At 38.6% G+C, this 18,556-nt stretch overlaps 1 protein-coding gene and 1 pseudogene across 1 annotated transcript in view; both read left to right on the forward strand.

Moving 5' to 3' along the window:
• Positions 1 to 18,556, forward strand: part of CDH20 (cadherin 20) — a 289,089-nt gene that overhangs the window by 99,602 nt on the left and 170,931 nt on the right. The window lies entirely within an intron of this gene.
• On the forward strand, positions 1,230 to 2,524 carry LOC122736139 (annotated as a pseudogene).

The following is an 18,556-nucleotide window of genomic DNA, read 5'->3' on the forward strand; positions in this document are numbered from 1 at the left end:
GGTCATAAGAAAACAAGAAAGAAACCAGGAATTGTATCAAAAGGAGGAATTCACTCACAGTCATCTTATCTAGGACTACAGTAGTAGCAGTCAGACTACAGACACTACAGACCAGAAAAAAGACCACACAGGTCTTGCCCACTTCATCTGAGAGTGTAGAAAGGGACAGAATCTGACCCAGATCAGTTCTTGAATCCAGAAACTGAGATGAGAAATATGAGTAAACAGAAGAAAATAGAATATTATGAAGAAATATAGGTTAAGAGAACTTCAAAGACCATATAAGATTTCAGAAAAAGGAATAGCCTAGCCACAAGAATTGTAGAAGTATCTTGTAGAAAAAAGAAAAGATTTTTTAAATTGAAGTTCTTGAGGGGAAAAAAATTGAAAAGAAAATAAATAGACTAAAACAAACGGTGAAAAATCTTACCGAAGAAGTGGGTTTCTTGAAAAAAAATATAAGATGGGGGAAATAGGACTCAGTGATTTCATAACAAGAACTATTGACACAAAGACAAAAGACTAAAATAAATAGAATACGGAAGGTATTTACTATTTTAAAAAATTACTGACCTCAAAATTAAGTCAAGCAGAGATAATTTACACATCATTGGATCACCTGAACACATAACCCCCTCTCACCCTTCCCAAAATGGACATCAACATTTTTGTAAAAAATCACTTTCAAACTTAGATCTAGAGGGTAATATGCAAATAGGAAGAAAAAAAAAACATCAAATGGAAAACTTCCAGAAATATCATAGTAAAAATACATACTTCCAGGGGCAGCTAGGTAGAGAAGTGGATAGAGCACCGGCCCTGGATTCAGGAGGACCTGGGTTCAAATCCAACCTCAGACACTTGACACTTAATAGCTTGTGTCACCCTGGGCAAGTCACTTAAGCCCAATTGCCTCACAAAAAAGAAAGAAAGAGAAACAAAGAGAGAAAGACAACGTATACTTCCAGGTCAAAGAAAAATACCACAAAGTCTTCCACAGGAGAAACCTGACCTCTTGCTCCTGTGCTCTGCATACGTTCCCGCCCCTCCTGCCCTCCCATTTCTCTTCCCCCTTCTCCTCTCCCCTACCGCCCCACCCCCCACCCCACCTTTGCCTGCTGAGGTCAGGTCTGAGTCCTTCCCTGCACATCTTTGCTGCTGCCACCTCCGCCCCCTGGGAGCAACTTCTCCCTCTCACTCCCAGCCCTGGCCAGGTAGCTCACGAAAAGATGAGTAGCTCGGAGGAAGTATCCTGGATCTCATGGTTCTATGGGCTTCGTGGCAATGAATTCTTCTGTGAGGTGGATGAAGACTATATCCAAGGGGACTTCCGGGGTGGAGTCAAGATGGTGGAGGAAAGGCTGTGAGCTCCTGAACTCATGACAGGATCGCTCCAAAAAACATCCAAATAGCCATAGGAAAATGCCCAGAGCAGCAAAACTCACAGAAGAATGTGCTGAAATCATCTTCTAACCAAGAATGGCTTGGAAGGTCAGAAGGAGGGAGCTGCTGTGCTGATACAGGAGTTGGGCCCAACCCCACAGTCACCCTGACACAGATCCAGTCTCAGGAAGTCCTCGCCAGAGAAGCAAACCCCCCAGAGCCTCTGAATCAGCTGAAGCACCAGTGTCGTCTGGAACTAAGCTCACAGTCTGGTGAGTGGGCTGAGCCCTGAGCAGGGGAGAGACTACATGGGTCTATGCTGGTGCTAAGGCAGAACTTGGATTTTACACCCCTGCTGAGAACCAGGAGGTGGGCTTGAGTAGCAGTGGCCCAGGTGGGGGAGGGGCACAGGCTCATCAGAGCTAAAAACCACAACACACAAAGCTGGTTGATTGGCAAGTTGGTCTGGGGTCATCGAGGACCAGGAAACAGCCTGGGCGAGAGAAGAACCTGATGCTCCTTAAATCATACCACCTGGGACTTCTGAAGCTTGGGATACTGCATCCTGGAAACAGTGCCCCACTTTAAGGAGCTAAAAGTCTAGTAAAAGACTATATCCAAGACAAGTTCAACCTCACAGGGCTCAAAGAACAGGTGCCCCACCATAGGCAGGCACTAGACATGATCCTCAACTTGGAACCTGATGAGGATTTGGAGAACAGCCCCAACCAGAATGACCTGATCGAGCAGGCAGCCAAGGTGCTGTATGAACTGATTCATGCCCGCTACATCCTCACAAACCGTGGCATCGCCCAGATGTTGGAAAAATACCAGCAGGGAGACTTTGATTATTGTCCCCATGTATATTGTGAAAACCATCCCCTGTTGCCCATTGGACTGTCAGACATACTAGGTGAGGCCAAGTGCATGGATGTTTATACCCCCAAGTCGTCCAGACACCAGCACACAGATGGTGCTTACTTTGGCACTGGCTTTACCCACATGCTCTTTATGGTGCATAGTGAGTACAGGCCTGCCAACAAATTTGTACCCAGGCTGTATGGCTTCAAGATCCACCCTATGGCCTATCAAGCTTCAGGCAGCCAGAAATTTCAAGAGCCCTGTCAAGACCATCCGCTGACTTGTCTCCTCCCCTCCCCTGCAATACCTCAGGCTGTGACACCATCCCCTTCCCCTCTCCCCCCAGTACATGAACACACACACACACACACACACACACACACACACACACACACACACACACACACCCCTTTCCAAAACCCCTAATGGTTTTTCGTTTAAATTAAGATTGTGGTGATGTGGTGGGAGTATGAAATAAAGTGGAGGAAAAGGGGAAAAAAAGTACCAAAGCCCCAGAAAGCATTCAAATGCCATGGAACTACAGTCAAGTCGGCAGAAGACTATGATGCAATTATAAAAGAGAGAAAATCATAGAATGTGATACTCTTAACAAGCAAAATAAAAGGATTTATAATCTAGGCTTTGCTAGGCTTTCCCTTCAAAACTGATTATAAGCCTATAAGGTGGAGAAAATGAACCTTAATAAAACAGAGGACTTTACAACATCCCTAGCATAAAAGATCAGAGCTAAGTAGAACTGTTGAAATGAAAACACAGGAAACAAAGAAAACCTAGAAAGGTAAATACATTTGCACAATTGGCAGGTGGCAAATGATAATGAACTACATATTTTCTAATAGAGATAGGAGACATGTTTTTTCACATTGCTAATATCTTCAAAAAGTGGTAAAGGAAGTAAAGAAGGACAAAAACAGAGCCTAGTGGTGTCTTGATTTGCAAAGAGAAATGAAAATTGAAGGTAAAAGGACAATTTTTAAATGCTTCAGAACCCAGAAATCACAACTTCAGGTAACTGATAATGAAATATTCTTTCCACCACTTGGTAGAGAGGTAATGCATTGTAGATGAAGAAGGAGACATGCATTTTCAAATAGAACCAATGTGTGATTTTTTTTTCATACTTGGCTATACTTATTTGTTATGAGAAGGTGTTTTTTGGAAGGGGAGTGAGTTATGGGAGAAAGTTTGAGGTAGTGATAATGATGGAGGCGAAAAGAGAAAAAGAGTGACAATGAAAATTTTTGCAATATACAGAACTGAAAGAAGTACAGAAAGTGGCACAGACAAGCAGTTGTATTAGCAATATTGTTTTAAATTCAATGTATCTTTCAAAAAGCAAGATGTGTTATAGAGACTCATGGTTTCATATTCAGTTGTTTTTCAGTCATGTCTGACTCTTAGTGACCCCATTTGGGGTATTCTTGGCAAAGATCCTAGAGTGCTTTGCCATTTCCTTCTCCAGTTCATTTTACAGATGTGAAAACTGATGTAAACAGGGTTAAGGGACTTGTTCAGGGTCACACAGCCACTAAGTGTCTGAGACCACATTTGGACTCAGGAAGATGAGTCTTCCTGACTTCAGGCCCAACACTGTATCCACTGTATCACCTAGCTGTCCCATGGTTTCACATAAACTTCAGTTTTTCTGTTCTTTTTATATGAAAATCTTCATGTGTGTAGGTGTTTATCAGTTCATAATTTTTAAAAGAAAATTATTAGGTGTTTGTCAGTTCATGTTTTAAAAAAAGAAAATGTAAAAAATAAACAAAAGACTAAGCAAAGTAGAGATTTGAGGCAATTAGCTGGATATTTTAGGCCTAATAATCTATTTTTGTCTCAATTACTTAAGTAACTTTCTAGGCAGTACTATAGGTATTTAAGTGGAAGATAGATACTTTATCTTAAAATGGCAGGATGGTACATCTATATGAACCTTAAAGATCATCTAAGTACTAAACCAAAGTACAAATTTCTCTAAATTAACTGAAAGTCAAAGAAGCTGAGTTATTTGCCTAAGATCCCACAAGTCACAGAACTAAAATGAAATAACAAGATCTTGCATAGAATAACAGTCTCTGGAGAATTAAGGTGGCAGGTCACCCAAAGTATGAGTCACATGATGGGAATGAGCATTCTATGCCAAATTTACAATTAAGAATGTACAGGGAAAAAAAGAATGTAAAGAAGAAGCTGCCTAAAAGCATATGGTTGGTGCAATGAATGGAGTACTGGACCTAGATTCAGGAAGATGAATTCAAATCCAGCCTCAAATACTTACTAGCTGTGTGATGATGAGCAATTTATTCAATCTCTGTGGGTCTCAGTTTCCTCAACTGTGAAACAGCAATATTACTAGCACCTACCTCACAGGATTGTTGTAAGGATCAATGAGAGTATCTGTAAAGTGACTGGTATATGGTAGGTGTTTTTAAAATGCTTATTTCTTTCTCACTTCTTTTCATTCTTCTTTTCATCCTTCCTTCTTTCTTTATCAAAGTAAGAAAAACAGTAGTGTGACCATGTAGCAACCTTATTTTCCTAGGGCATAGCTTTTGTGTTCTACTCATATCCATATAATGGAGAGAGAGAGAGAGGAGAGAGAAAGAGAGAGAGGAGAGAGAGAGAGAGAGAGAGAGAGAGAGAGAGAGAGAGAGAGAAAGAGAGAAAGAGAGAAAGAGAGAAAGAAAGAAAGAAAGAGAGAAAGAGAGAAAGAGAGAAAGAGAGAAAGAAAGAAAGAAAGAAAGAAAGAAAGAAAGAAAGAAAGAAAGAAAGGGAAGAAGGGAGGGAGAGGGAGAGGGAGAGGACCCTCCCTACTTAACATCTTAACATACTGGAGTATTTTGTACAAAGAACTCACAATGAGACATAGTCAAGAATTAACCAACATGAGCAAGTGTGGATGGGTTTTAGCCTGTAACATCGTAGGGATTACCCCCATTGATGAGATAACAAATCTATTAAAATATCAAAGTTCTACAAAATTAAACAGTGGTATAGTACTGGCAAATCTAAAGATTAGTCACTGTTTCTTTAAACAATTCAACCAAAACTTGAAAGCCTTCCTTCAAATTTAGGCATAACTCATAGATCTTCCTGTTCTCATTACAGTTAAGTAGGCGAGCATCACTAATTTGATAGGGTCCCTTCCTGTCAGCTACATCATGCATAGCTACTTCCTCCTCTACTTGGCATTTCCTCTTCTTCTTTTAGTCAGAGCTAATTATTGGTAAAATTGGTCGATTAGTCTCACCATGGATCTTAAAATAGTCTCAGCTGTGTTCAGATATAACACCAAACTTGCCCCAGAATACAAGGATGGCTTTAAAAGCTGTGGGAATTGCCTCTTCCTCTTAAAGATCTTAAAGAGCTAGCATTTGTCCTGACTTCTCCCTCAAGGCTGAAAGTAATTAGATATTCCAAATAAGCCCTTTTGTTAATTTTTTTTAACTTTTTTACATTTTTTAAAAAATGTATTCATATCCTATACCAATTTTATTGGAGTAGGAACTCCTGGTGAGAAAATACCTTCCACGAATTCAGGTCAAGTGACTTGCCCTGGTGACGTAACCAATATGTGTCAGAATCAGGTTGTAATTCCAAATCTTCATAATTGCTGGAGCTAACTCTAACAATATCACACCTTCTTTCTTTAAAAATTCATACCATGCTACAATAATGAATAGTACATTGAGATTTATAATTCAATTATGAAGAAAGGTGGATTAAGGTAAGGTCCTTTTCATGGTTGAAGTAAACTAGAAACAGAAGTCATAAGGACTGAAGAAATTGGGCAACTGGAGGCAGGGATTAGGATGGAAAGAAGATTAAAACAAATAATGGATTTATTGCAGGAAATTTGCCTAGGGACCAATAAAGGTGAGCAACAAGGATCTAGATAGGATGGGACAGAATTAGGTGCTTAGTGATGGAGGTAGAGGAAAAGTTCAAAAGTGGCAATGTGGAACAAGGGACCAGATAGGTGGATGAATGGATAGAGAGATAAAGGAAGGAAGGAAGGAAGGAGGGAGGAAGATGGATAGATAGATATGATGGCTGGAGAGAGAGAGAGAGAGAGAGAGAGAGAGAGAGAGAGAGAGAGAGAGAGAGAGAGAGAGAAAAGCAAGCAGCTAGGTGGTACAGTAAATAGAATAATCCTGGGCCTAAGGTTTGGAAGACCTTAGTTCAAATCCAGTCTCTGACATTTACTAGCTGTGTGTAATTGTATGAGTCAATTAACTACTGTTTGGTGATAATAATAATAATATCTGCCTCACAGGGTTGTTGAGAAGATCAGAGTAGACAATATTTATAAAGTACCTGGCATGAAGAAAGTACTATATAAAGCCTAGTTCTTATTATCCCAGGCAACTCAGCTAAGAGAGAGAATACAGATACAAGCAAATAAAATAATCCTTGTCCTCAGGGAACTTCCCTTCTAATAGAAAGATACAAAACATAAAGAGAGACTGGAAAAAGGATACACTACTCTGGGAAAAAAGGCAAGGTGGGGAGGCAGAGAAATCCAGAAAGTAAATTGTTTGGCATGAAGTGAACCTGGTAGGAGTCACTTCTGAAATAATGGTACCCTCTAGGGACTCACCAACCTTCAAATTCCTTTTCCCAACAGAGTGGATAGAGCAGTGGCAACAAAGATATCTATTTTCATTTCCACATGATTCAATATCCTAACACAATAGGTACAGAAAATAGAAGAGAGTCCAACTTCTTTTCCTGCTTCGTCCTACTCTTGTCTCAGTTTCCCAATGGGAGAGATGAGGGAGGCCAGGGTCTCAAAATCATTCTAAGTCATTTATTGGAGATAGAGGTGATGGGGACAATGAAAGCAAGTTTCATTCAACCAACCCTCTATCCTTTTTCTCATATAATTCTCTTCATAGTCATCAATGGCTGCTACTCAAATGCATCTTTAGAGCTCTGTTCTTTGCCTTTTCCTTGACAGTATGACCCTAGGCATGTAATTTATCCTCCAAAAACCTTCTCTTCCACATCTGTAGAATCTGGAAGTTCATAATATAGATCTAGTTCTGGAAGGGACCTCAGAGTCTATATCTCATCTTACAGAAGAGGTAAGGCCCAGCAAGGTTAAGTGACTTAATTCATATCACCCAGGTAGTGTCAGAGCCAGGCTTGAAGCAGAATCCTCAGACTGCAAAACATTTTCTCACAGAAGCACACTGGTTCCTATCACCTATTAACATTATATGATTTCCAAAGTCCCTTTCAAACTTGTCCTTTTATTCTATTTTAGCTCTAAACCTGATTGAATGAAAAATAAACTAGAAAGATTAAATTACCTAACAGAATTAATTTCACAACAGCGCACAGTGATTTACCCAAGAACTGTGCCCTATTCCCTAAAGAGAGGAGATCAGTTTTCCCATTTATATAGGTGTGAGGGTGTCTTTTGAAAGTCCATTCTTTTTGTAAAATTTATTTATTTAGCATTTTCCCTGTTACATGTAAAAAAACAAAATTTTTTTCACATTGTTTTGTAAAACATTGTGTTTCAATTTTTCTTCCTCCCTCCCTCCTAACCCCTCCCTAAGAAATCAAGCAATTCAATACAAGTTATACATCTGCAGTCATACAAACCATCTTCGCATTAGAAAGAAAACAGACAAAATAATTTTAAAAGGAACTAACAAAAAATATACTTCAATCTGTATTCAGATACCATCATTTCATTCTCTGTTGATGGTTTGCATTTTTCATGCATCCTTCTGATAGCATCTGACAACATTTCTTTCACAATTACTATTGCTAACTGTATTACCCTCCATCTTATTCCTTCCCCTTAATACTCACTCTATTTTCTATCTTCTTTCACCCTATCCCTCCTCAAAAGTGTTTTGCTTTTTATTGCTCCTTCCCCCAATCTGTCCTCCCTTCCTTCACCTCTCCCCCATTATCCCCTTACCCTCCCACTTTCCCTCAGGGCAAGATGTATTATGATACCCACTTGAATGTGTATATTATTCCCTCTTTGAGCTAATTTTGATGAGAGTAAGGCTCACTCACTCCCTTGCTCCTTCCCCATCTTCACCTCCACTCCATAAGCTTTTTCTTGTTTCTTTCACGTGAGATGCTTTTCTACATTCCACCTCTCCCTTTCCCTTTCTTCCAGTGAATTCCTCTTACCACTTAACTTTATTTTAAAGATGTCATCATGGGTCAGCTGGTTGACACAGTGGACAAAGCACCAGCCCTGGACCCAGGAGGCCCTGACCCCAAATCCAGCCCTAGACATAAGCCACTCCACCCTGTCTAGCCCACAAAAATAGGATAAACAAAAAATAAATGCTTTACAGATATCTCTTCATAATCAATTCACACCTGTGCCCTCTAAGTATATTCCTTTCAGCTGCCCAAATAATGAGAAAGTTCTTATGTGTTAGAAGTATTATCTTCCCATGTAGGAATATAAACAGTTTTTAACCTTTTAATATCCCTCATGAATTATTTTTCCTGTTTACCTTTTTATGCTTCTCTAGGGTCTGATATTTGAAAGTCAAATTTTCTATTCAGTTCAGGTCTTTTCATCATGAATACCTGAAAGTCATCTTTTTTTCATTGAAGACTCATTTTCCCCCAAAAGATTATATTCAATTTTGCTGGGTAGGTGATTCTTGGTCATAATCCCATATTCCATGCTATCCAATCTTTTAATGTAGAAGCTGCTAGATCTTGTGTTATACTAACTGTAGCTCCACAGAATTTGGATTCCTTTTTACTAAATGCTTGCAACATTTTCTCCTTGACCTGGGATCTCTGGAATTTGGCTATAATATTTCTGGAAGTTTTCTTTTTGGGATTTCTTTCTGGTGGTGATTGGTGGATTCTTTCCATTTCTATTTTACCTTCTACTTCTAGAATATCAGGGAATTTTTCCCTAACAATTTCCTGGAAGATGATGTCTAAGCTCTTTCCTTGATCATGGTTTTCAGGTAGTCCTATTATTTTCAGATTATCTCTCCTGGATCTATTTTCCAGGTCATCTGTTTTTCCAAAGAGATATTTCATATTGCTCTCTATTTTTTTTATTCATTTGGATTTGCTTTATTGTGTCTTGGTTTCTCATAAAGTCATTACCTTCTACTTGCTCTATACTAATTCTTAAGCAATAATTTTCTTCAGAGAGTTTATGTACCTCCTTTTCCATTTGGCCAATTGGGCTTTTCAAGCTGTTGACTTTTTTTTCATGACCCTCCTGCATCACTCTCATTGCTCTTTCCATTTTTCCTTTACCTCTCTTACTTTTCCCTCTACCTCTCTTACTTTATCTTCAAAGTCCTTTTTTGAGTGCTTCCATGGCCTGAGACCAATTCCTATTTTTTTTTTGGAAGCTTTGGATGTAGGAGCTTTCATTTTGTTATTATCTTCTTCTGAGGATGTACCTCAATCTTCCTTGTCACCAAATAAACTTTCTATAGTCTGTATCTTTTTCTGCCTGCTCATCTTGCAAGGCTATTTCTTGACTTTTAACTCTTTCTTAACGTGGGGCACTGCTTCTAGGATGCACTGTCCCAAGCTATAGAAGGTTGCAGGTGGTATGATTTAAGGAGAGGCTTGTTCTCAGCCTGCCTGGCCTGTAAGTAACTATAGGCCTGCTTGATCTTTAACCTGGAAGCTGAAATCTGATTGAAATCTGATTTTCCTTATTTGAAAGCTTGGTGTGTCTGTGCCCCTCCCCTACTGGGCTACTGCCACTCAAGTTCACTTCTGGAGTAACACCACAGCACTCCCTCCTCTGTTCCCACAGAGACCCCCACTATTTCTCCCTGGCCAACCACTGGACCCCCTCAGTTGTTCGTGAGCCAAGTTTCAGAAGAAGCAATAGACACTGAATATTCCAAGGCTCTGGAAGTGTGGTCTGCCTAGAGCTAGATCTGCACTGCATGCTGAGCTCCTCTCTCACCTTGTTATAGCAGGTCATCCCTGCCACCGTTTTAAGCCATCTTTGGCTGGAAAATGGTCTCACTCTGTTTTGTGGGTTTTGCTGCTCCAGGAGTTGTCTTACGGTATTTTTTGGAGGTATGTGGACACATTTGTCAGGTGCTCCAAAAGTCACAGCCTTTCCTCTGCCATCTTGGCTTTGTGCCCCCTCCCACCCTCCTTGAGTCCATTCTTATAAAGCAAAAATGTATTAATGTGCTCTACTGAGAACATTAGCTATGATATACACACATGTGAAGAGATGTATATATTCATTGTTCTTTTTCTTAATTTTCGAAGAGGGCCAATGATATCACAGGTGATGTCATGACTTGTCCTTCAATTTAAGTGAGGCACAAAGTCGTCAGCCTCACTCTCTCTTCCTGAGTCATCAAAGTTCAGTGGCAAGACAAAAGTCAGGACAACTAGTGATGTGCAGGGATGCAGTGGATGGCCGTGATGTCTTAATTGTGTGAACAAGCTCTAAGTGCTACACAGCATTTGTTTCAGACACTTTCATGGCTGATGGAACAAATAGTTCTCATTCATCTATTCTGCCAGGGGGAAGTCTTCACTGCTTGGGGTAGACATTCCCCTAAATCAGCAAAGAGTTTGAGGCCTGTAAGTTACCCTCAAATTTGTTTAGCCTATCTGCTGAGATGGCTTACCAGGGTGTGGCTTCTGTGCATGCTAGAGCTTCTTTGAATCATAGGTAAGAGTTTAGTAACAGGTGGACACCAAAAGTGAATGAGCAGCCCTGAAAAGGGCTTAGCAAGCCCTCACACCAGAGGTGCTAGTCCTTTCTGAACACCCAAACACTCCTATATATTCATATCCATTATAGGAATCACTTAGGTATAAAAGACTGTTGACAGAATACCAAAAGTAATGCAGAGTGCTTTTATCTTATTAATCAAAACATAGCTACCTAAAATCTCCAAATGGTATGATGTATACACCCTGTAGATTGTCAGTCCTGGAATTTTTACACTAGTGTTATATGATTTACTGAGAATGCTGTATGCAAATCAAGGAGCTGAATCTAACCTTCAGTTAGAATCTTTCTAAGTACAATATAATAAATACATGTATATTCGAAAGAATAAGATATTTTCAATGAGGACAAGTCAAAATGCTTAATGTTCCATATGAAAGCTCAACCGTAATAGAATAATATAATGCTTTATAATAAAAGTTGAAAGGTACAAGCTTCTGCAACCATGCATAAATTCTCTGAAAAACCATGATCAACTAAGGCTTTCTCTATGAATGGGTCTTTTATTTCAAGTGAGTTGGCACAGTGAAAGATGTGTTGCACTTTTCCAACATCACACTGCAATGAAAACACACGGTTGTGTTAATGTCTATATAATGTAAAACAAACTCATTTTAAACTACCCTCACTAGGTGTTCTGAAAAAGTTTCAGTGATAGAAATATAAAGAAATAGTTTTGGAAAATTCTCTGCAATGAAAAAAAGTGAAAGCATTTGCAATTAATTATGAGAAATGGGGATTGACTTTCAAATATGATAAGAGCAAGAATAAGAACTTCTGTAAAAGAAGTATTGAATTGTAACATTTCCCATAGCTGTAGTTTATAGCATTCACATACCCTGGGTCTAATACTTATAGCATAATTCCAGGACACTTAGTTGTAAACCTTCCCATTATAAATGCCAATCCACCAAAGAAAAGTCCTCCAGAGGTACTAATACTTTCTTTCCACATCTTTCTTTACTAACTTGTACTCATGCAACCCTGGTTCTACTCATTAACACATAGATCCCAATTTTACTATGACATTTTTGGAACCTGCTCTTCTTGTGGACTTCCTGTAATGTTTCATCCTTCTATTCCTATCCCCCAACACAGGCACCTGCTGGGATTATGGGGTTTCCAGGATTGCATTTGTTGAGGTCCATCACAGATAAATAGAATGAAATAAAATTGTGATGTCACTGAATCTACAAGTGTCAGGACCATTCTTAGTAATAAGGACAGCTTGACTCAGACACCAGAGAATCATGTACTAAGTCACTTGTGTAGCAGGCCTGTAAGTATTACACTACCTGATTCAATTAAATTGAACCCAACTTCCTCTGATACTCCATGTTCCTCTAATCCACACAGTTAGCCATGCTCCAAAATATAAGAGAATTGTGTCCTGCCTTCAAAGGTCTAAATCATTGAATAGTACAGAGGGTAGAAAGAGCACAGTCTCTTTTGCAGTTCTTTCTCTGAAGTCTTTTTACCCTCCTACCTTTCCTTACATGCAAATTCCACCACCCCAATTCCTCTCCAACACCACAGTCTGCCCCTAACCTTGCTTCTTTGCTGTATGATCTCTGAGAGACTGAGTGATACATAGGTTTCAGGGAGAAAGCTCAAGAAAGAAACATTAGCCTTCCAGTAGCTTTTTCAGAGAAAGAAACACTGTCAGCTAAGCAAATGGTCCACCATTTCAGGAAGCCCAGCAAAACAGCTCCAGGACTGCCTGCATTTCTACATGCTGCACAGAATTGGATCACACTCCTAAGACTTGTTCCAATCAGAATAGATCATCTGACATGTATTCAGTCTGCGCTGGCAAGTCTCTGTTTTAGTTCATTTTAGAACCATAGATTTGGAACTGGAAGGGACCTTAGAGGTCATCTAATCAAACCCTCTCATTTTACAGATGAGAAAACTGAATCCCAGAAAGGTTAAATGATTTGCTTGGGATCACTCGGGCAATTAGCAGCATAGTTATGTTTCCAACCTCTGTCTTCTGAGCTTGAATCCTATACTCTTTCTACCTTTTGTTACCTGGAAAATATGAGAAAGGCAGAGAGAGAGAGAGAGAGAGAGAGAGAGAGAGAGAGAGAGAGAGAGAGAGAGAGAGACCGAGACAGACAGAGAGACAGACAGAGAAAGAGAGACAGACAGAGATAGACGGAGAAACAGGCAGACACAGACAGAATATAGAGAGATAGAAGAGAGACAGAGACAGACAGAGAAAAGAGACATAGGCAGAGACAGACAGACATAAACAGCAAGAGACACACAATCAGACGGACAGACAGAAACAGAGATGAAATAAGCAGCCTCTGGGCATAATTGGGCATAATTTCCTTCATCTATAAAATGAGAGGTTTAGACTAGATTGTGTCTGAGGTCCTTCCAGCTAGAAAGCTATTATCTATGTTGTTTTCAATATGGTTTAGTATAATACATCTAGCCAGAGATACTGAGTGAAAATCCTGTTTCTCTTACTACCTATTACTTTAAGCAAATCATTTAACCTTCCTAGACCTTGGTCTCTCCATTTGTAAAATGAAAGGTTTCAACTCTGAGTTCTCTCCTGTGAATGTATGAATAGATAGGGTGGCTATTATTTCTTCAGCACATGACAAGGAAGGCACCAATGGCACTATAGGCTTTGTCTCTTAATAGAATGGGTTCTAGAACAAGATGACTGATGGTTTGACGGCATCATCTCTTCAGCTAAAATCCAATAGGGCAGGAGTCTCAAATAGGATTATACTTTAAGTTGCTGAACTAATCTTTAGGCGTACATGAATGTGTTCAATTTAGTTTAACAAACATTAAACACCTAATACATGTATAGCACCACGCTAACTTTGAACAGTTAGTACCTTTCAACTGACTTCCAGCTTCAGTTCAACAGGCAATTAAAAGTTTGTTTCCCCATGCAAGCATCAGACCAATTATATAATGTGTGTGCTTGCTCCAAACTGGGGAGCTCAGCCCTTTTCTTCCAGTCATGCCTTTCTGGAAGTGATCTCCCCAGCCTCTTCTGTGTGGATTAGCAGCAAGCAAAGGATGTTATGTATGATATGATGATTGGGTTTCTGTTGGGTTCACATTAGAGTAGATAGAGAGCTGGCCTTGGACTGACACAAACTGGCTGTTTGGCCCAGGGAAAGGTACTAAATCCTGCAGTGCTTCAGGATACTGTATAAGGCTATAAGTTTCAGAGACTTGTGCCCATCTGCAATGGTGAGAATTTTCTTCAGTGAAAGCAAAGTTTAGAAACAATTTTTTTTAAAAGGCTAGAAAAGGGGCAACTCGGTGGTGCAGTGGATAGAGCACCAGCCCTGGAGTCAGGAGGACCTGAGTTCAAATCCTGGCCTCAGACACTTACCAGCTGTGTGACCCTGGGCAAGTCACTTAACCCAATTGCCTCACTTAAAAAAAAAGGCTAGAAAATATGGAGGTATGAGACTTTTTAAACTATGTATCTGCCCATTGCCCTATCTAATATATACAGTGATGTGGTGTGTGAATTTACTTGGACAATCTAAAATCATTGACATTGAATAAACCTTACAACTCTTTCCATCTTTGGAGAAAGAGTATAAGTTGACAAACATTTATGAAGTGCCTAAGTCCCAGGCACCGTGAAAGGCAAGAAAACAGTTCCTGCTACCCAAGTTCATAATCTAATAGAATAAAATAATATATAAACAAATATGTATAAGCAATGTACAGACCAGATAAATTGGAAATAATGAACATAGAGAAAACTTTAAATTAAGAAGGATCAGGAAGGGCTTCTGGAAGAAGGTGGGATTTTAGCTGGGACTTGAAGGAAGCTAGGAAAGCCAGGAGGCACCGACAATTAAGGAGAGAATGCCAGGAGGCGTGAAGGAAAATGTAGTTGGGGAATGGAGTGTGTTGAGCAAGTACCAACAAGGAGATCAGTGTCTATCACAGAATAGGTGGAGGGGAATAAGGTATAAGAAAACTAAAAAGGTAGAAAAGGACAAGGTTGTGAAGAACTTTAAAAGCCAAACAGGTTTTTATTTTTGATACTTAAGATAGAGAAATCACTGTAGCTTGAGTGAGGTGAGGAGGAGAGGAGAGAGAGCCATGATCAGATCTGTGTTATAGGAAGATAACTTTGAGTTATCTTAACTGAGTGGAGGATGGACAAGAATGAAGGGTGACCTAGAGTTGGAAGAGACTTGAGCCAAGGAGACCAACCAGGCTATTCAAATGATCCAAGTGTGAGGTGGCTGATGAGGGCATGTGACAGTGGTAGCAAGGTCAGAGGAAGTAAGGAGGAGGTATATGAGACATGGTACAAAGTTAGAATTAATAGGGCCCTGCAATGAATTGGATGAAGATTCAGAAAAGAGTCTGAGATGAAATAATCAAACAAGAGTAAAACCAGATGGGACCAATGTCATGAAAACTTAAGAAAAAGAGAGCATTCAGGAGATGCCCCTACCCCACTTTGCTGCAATGAATTGTTTTATATCATTTGAAATTGAGTTCAAAATATGATTACACATTTTGTAATTTCATCAGAAAACTACCCTTCATCAATGTAAATATTAAATTCACTCTGTTGAAGAGTTTGTTTTTCCAGGGCTTGCCTTGATCATATAGCCCATAGGTTGTCAATTGGGTTTAAATCAGCGAGTTCTGATGCCACCGAAGCATTTTTCATCTGTTTCTTGGATAAATTTCTTAACTTTTCATGATATGTGTCATGTTTTATCATCTCTATTGGGGCATTTCTTTATTTCTGAAACAATTGTGTATATTCATTTATACATGTAGATAGAAGATATATATGTATGTAAAATGACTAGAGTTCATCATTCCCTCAATGGATACAAGAATTCCAGCCTCCTAGAAATAGGAAATCCCCAAAATCTTTTTGGAAGGGCATTTTTATAATCTGATGAAGATATTTGTATCTGACAGGCTCATCTATAATTATTTTAATAATGTTTTTATGTAGCTCAGAGTTAAAATCTTTATCAATAAGAATTGCCTTTTTTTCAATCCTTACCACTTTTCCAATTTCCTTGATGGTTTTCTGAAGATTAATTAAGCTATTTTGCAGTAATTGTTTATCAGTTCTTGGTGTTGTTTTAATTTTCATTCTCACTTTTAAATTTCAGAGTGATGAATCCTCTTTCATTTTAGGCAAAAGCAGTTTTAGAAACACATAATTTCTTCACTCTCAACAGCCACTGCAATGTGTCTACCAGTTATTGAAGTGAGCTCTTCAAGAGCTACAAGTTCACATGTTTTCTTGAAGTAAAATTCATTCTTTTAAACAAAATAATTAAAAACACAGCAAAAGAGAGCAATGAAACATGTGTATGGCACAAAATCCAGCACCTGGTTGATAAAGAGCTTACTAAAAATGTGGAAACCATCTCCATCCATTTTTAATAATCGGTCAATGATTAAACTTTCTGAGTCCAGTCTAGTTTCTATGATGCAAACGTGTTTGATATTATGTTATCACAATATGAAACCATATCAGAACCACTGCTTTACCAAATGAATCACACACCACTCTGTGTCCTTATTTGGGGGCAGTTTCATCACTTTCAGCATCAGTCATCATTGATAATATACTATAACAATATTTAGCCTATTTTGTCAGTTTCCATTACTCTTTAATTAATTAATAATCTTAATTCTCCTGAGATCATGTCAGTCCATGATTCACAACAATGAAGGGCCAGTAGGAAAATATTAGTGTGAAAGAAATGGATATTTATAATATCAACCTAATTTTTCATGGAGAGAATTAAAAGCATTTCACAGTTCCACAGATGTAACTAGGACAATCTCCTTCTACTGCTTAGTTTATAGGCCCAGTTCAGTTGTAAATCTGTTGTTCTTGTCCAACTATATGTTCTGATAGACCCTCACAGTTCCATTTCATGATCTTAGAAAACAATATGTTATAAATAATAGTAAAAATAATAGCTGGAATTTATATGGAACTTAAGGTTTTCAAAATTATATGAGGAACTGAGACACAGAAAGGTTAAGTAATTTACCCAGGATCACAAAGCTAGTAAATGTCTGAGACTGTATTTTGCACTCCAGGTCAAGCACTCTACTGTGCCATCTAAAGCCATTTAGATTTTTTAGTGTGAATGTTTCCATTACCCACTGAGTTACTGTAATTTTATTTAGATGTAAGTAGATGGTGCAGTGGATAGAGTGCTGGTCCCGCAGTTAAGAAACCTGAGTTCAAATCTTCACTGATGTCTTTGACACTTACTATGTAGCCATGGTGAGTCATTTAATCACTTTCTAACTCAATTTCCTCAACTGAAAAATGGAGATAATATTAGTACCTACCTCCTAAGACTGTTGTGTGGACCAAATAAGATAATATTTGTAAAACACTTAACTCTAAAGCACAAATGGTAGCTAGGTGGTACAGTGGATAGAGTACTGGGCCTGAAGTCAAGAAGACTCACCTTTCTGAGTTCAAATCTGGCCTTGGACACTTACTAGCTGTGTAACCCTAGGCAAGTCATTTAACCCTATTTTCTTCATCTGTAAAATAAGCTGAAGATGGAAATAGCAAACTATTCCAGCATCTTTCCCAAGAAAACCCCAAGTCGGTCACAACTTAAATGACTCAACAATAACAAAATAGCACAGAGTAGGTACTTAATAAATTTTTTATGTTCCTTTCTTTTTTCCTTCCATTATGATGGTTTCAAACAATAAGACATCAGCAGTTTGTTAAAGATATGAAGTTTTTAATGGCCAGAAGTTTTTAATGATTGAAAATACAATCTGATTCCCTAGTGTCATGTCCTTCTCTTACACATTTTTGGACTTAATTTATCCATATAGAGTGAGAATATGTAAAAGCAATATAGACTAAGGCCATATCGTCTCTCGGACATGAACAATCTATTTCTTTTTATAACACTTTGAATAATTTTTCTGTTTATTTTAATAATTAACTCATTATATACTCAAATAATAAATCTTCCCAAAGACTTTAAACATTTTGGATCCCAGAAGTCCACATACTAAATTTCCAGGTCCTAGAAAGCTAGTGTTAAGTATTCCAAACTTTCATCACCCTTTCTACTAGACACTGGCCTATGATGGAACAATTGTGGCTTGTATATTATTAATGAAGGTGTCTAGCTTTGGCTTTCTGGCAGTAGGCCTATGGCCAAAAGTATAGTTTGGACCTCTCCAGTAATCACTATTTTATATAATCAAATGATAGCCTGAATCCTACTGTATTATTTCCCAGGAAAGGTGGTTTTACTTGGCTTTTGCCACTTGCATTAACTCCAATAAGTAAAAGTGATGACATTTACAAATCCCATTTTCAATTGCGGGCTATATTCTCAAATGAGCTCATTTTTTCAAGCCACTTTAAAATTCTAGTACATTGTGCTGATCACGCTCAATATCCAGAATAAAAGAAGAGGCATATTGATTTGAGAGCTGATTTTGGATTAATAGGGTTTCTAAAAGTCCATGCTGGCATGACCTTAATCCAGGATGGTAATGTAAAAAAGAATTCATGAAATGCCAATGCCTAAA

This window comes from Dromiciops gliroides, chromosome 1 (assembly GCF_019393635.1).
Source record: "Dromiciops gliroides isolate mDroGli1 chromosome 1, mDroGli1.pri, whole genome shotgun sequence".
NCBI classification, from domain to species: domain Eukaryota; kingdom Metazoa; phylum Chordata; class Mammalia; order Microbiotheria; family Microbiotheriidae; genus Dromiciops; species Dromiciops gliroides.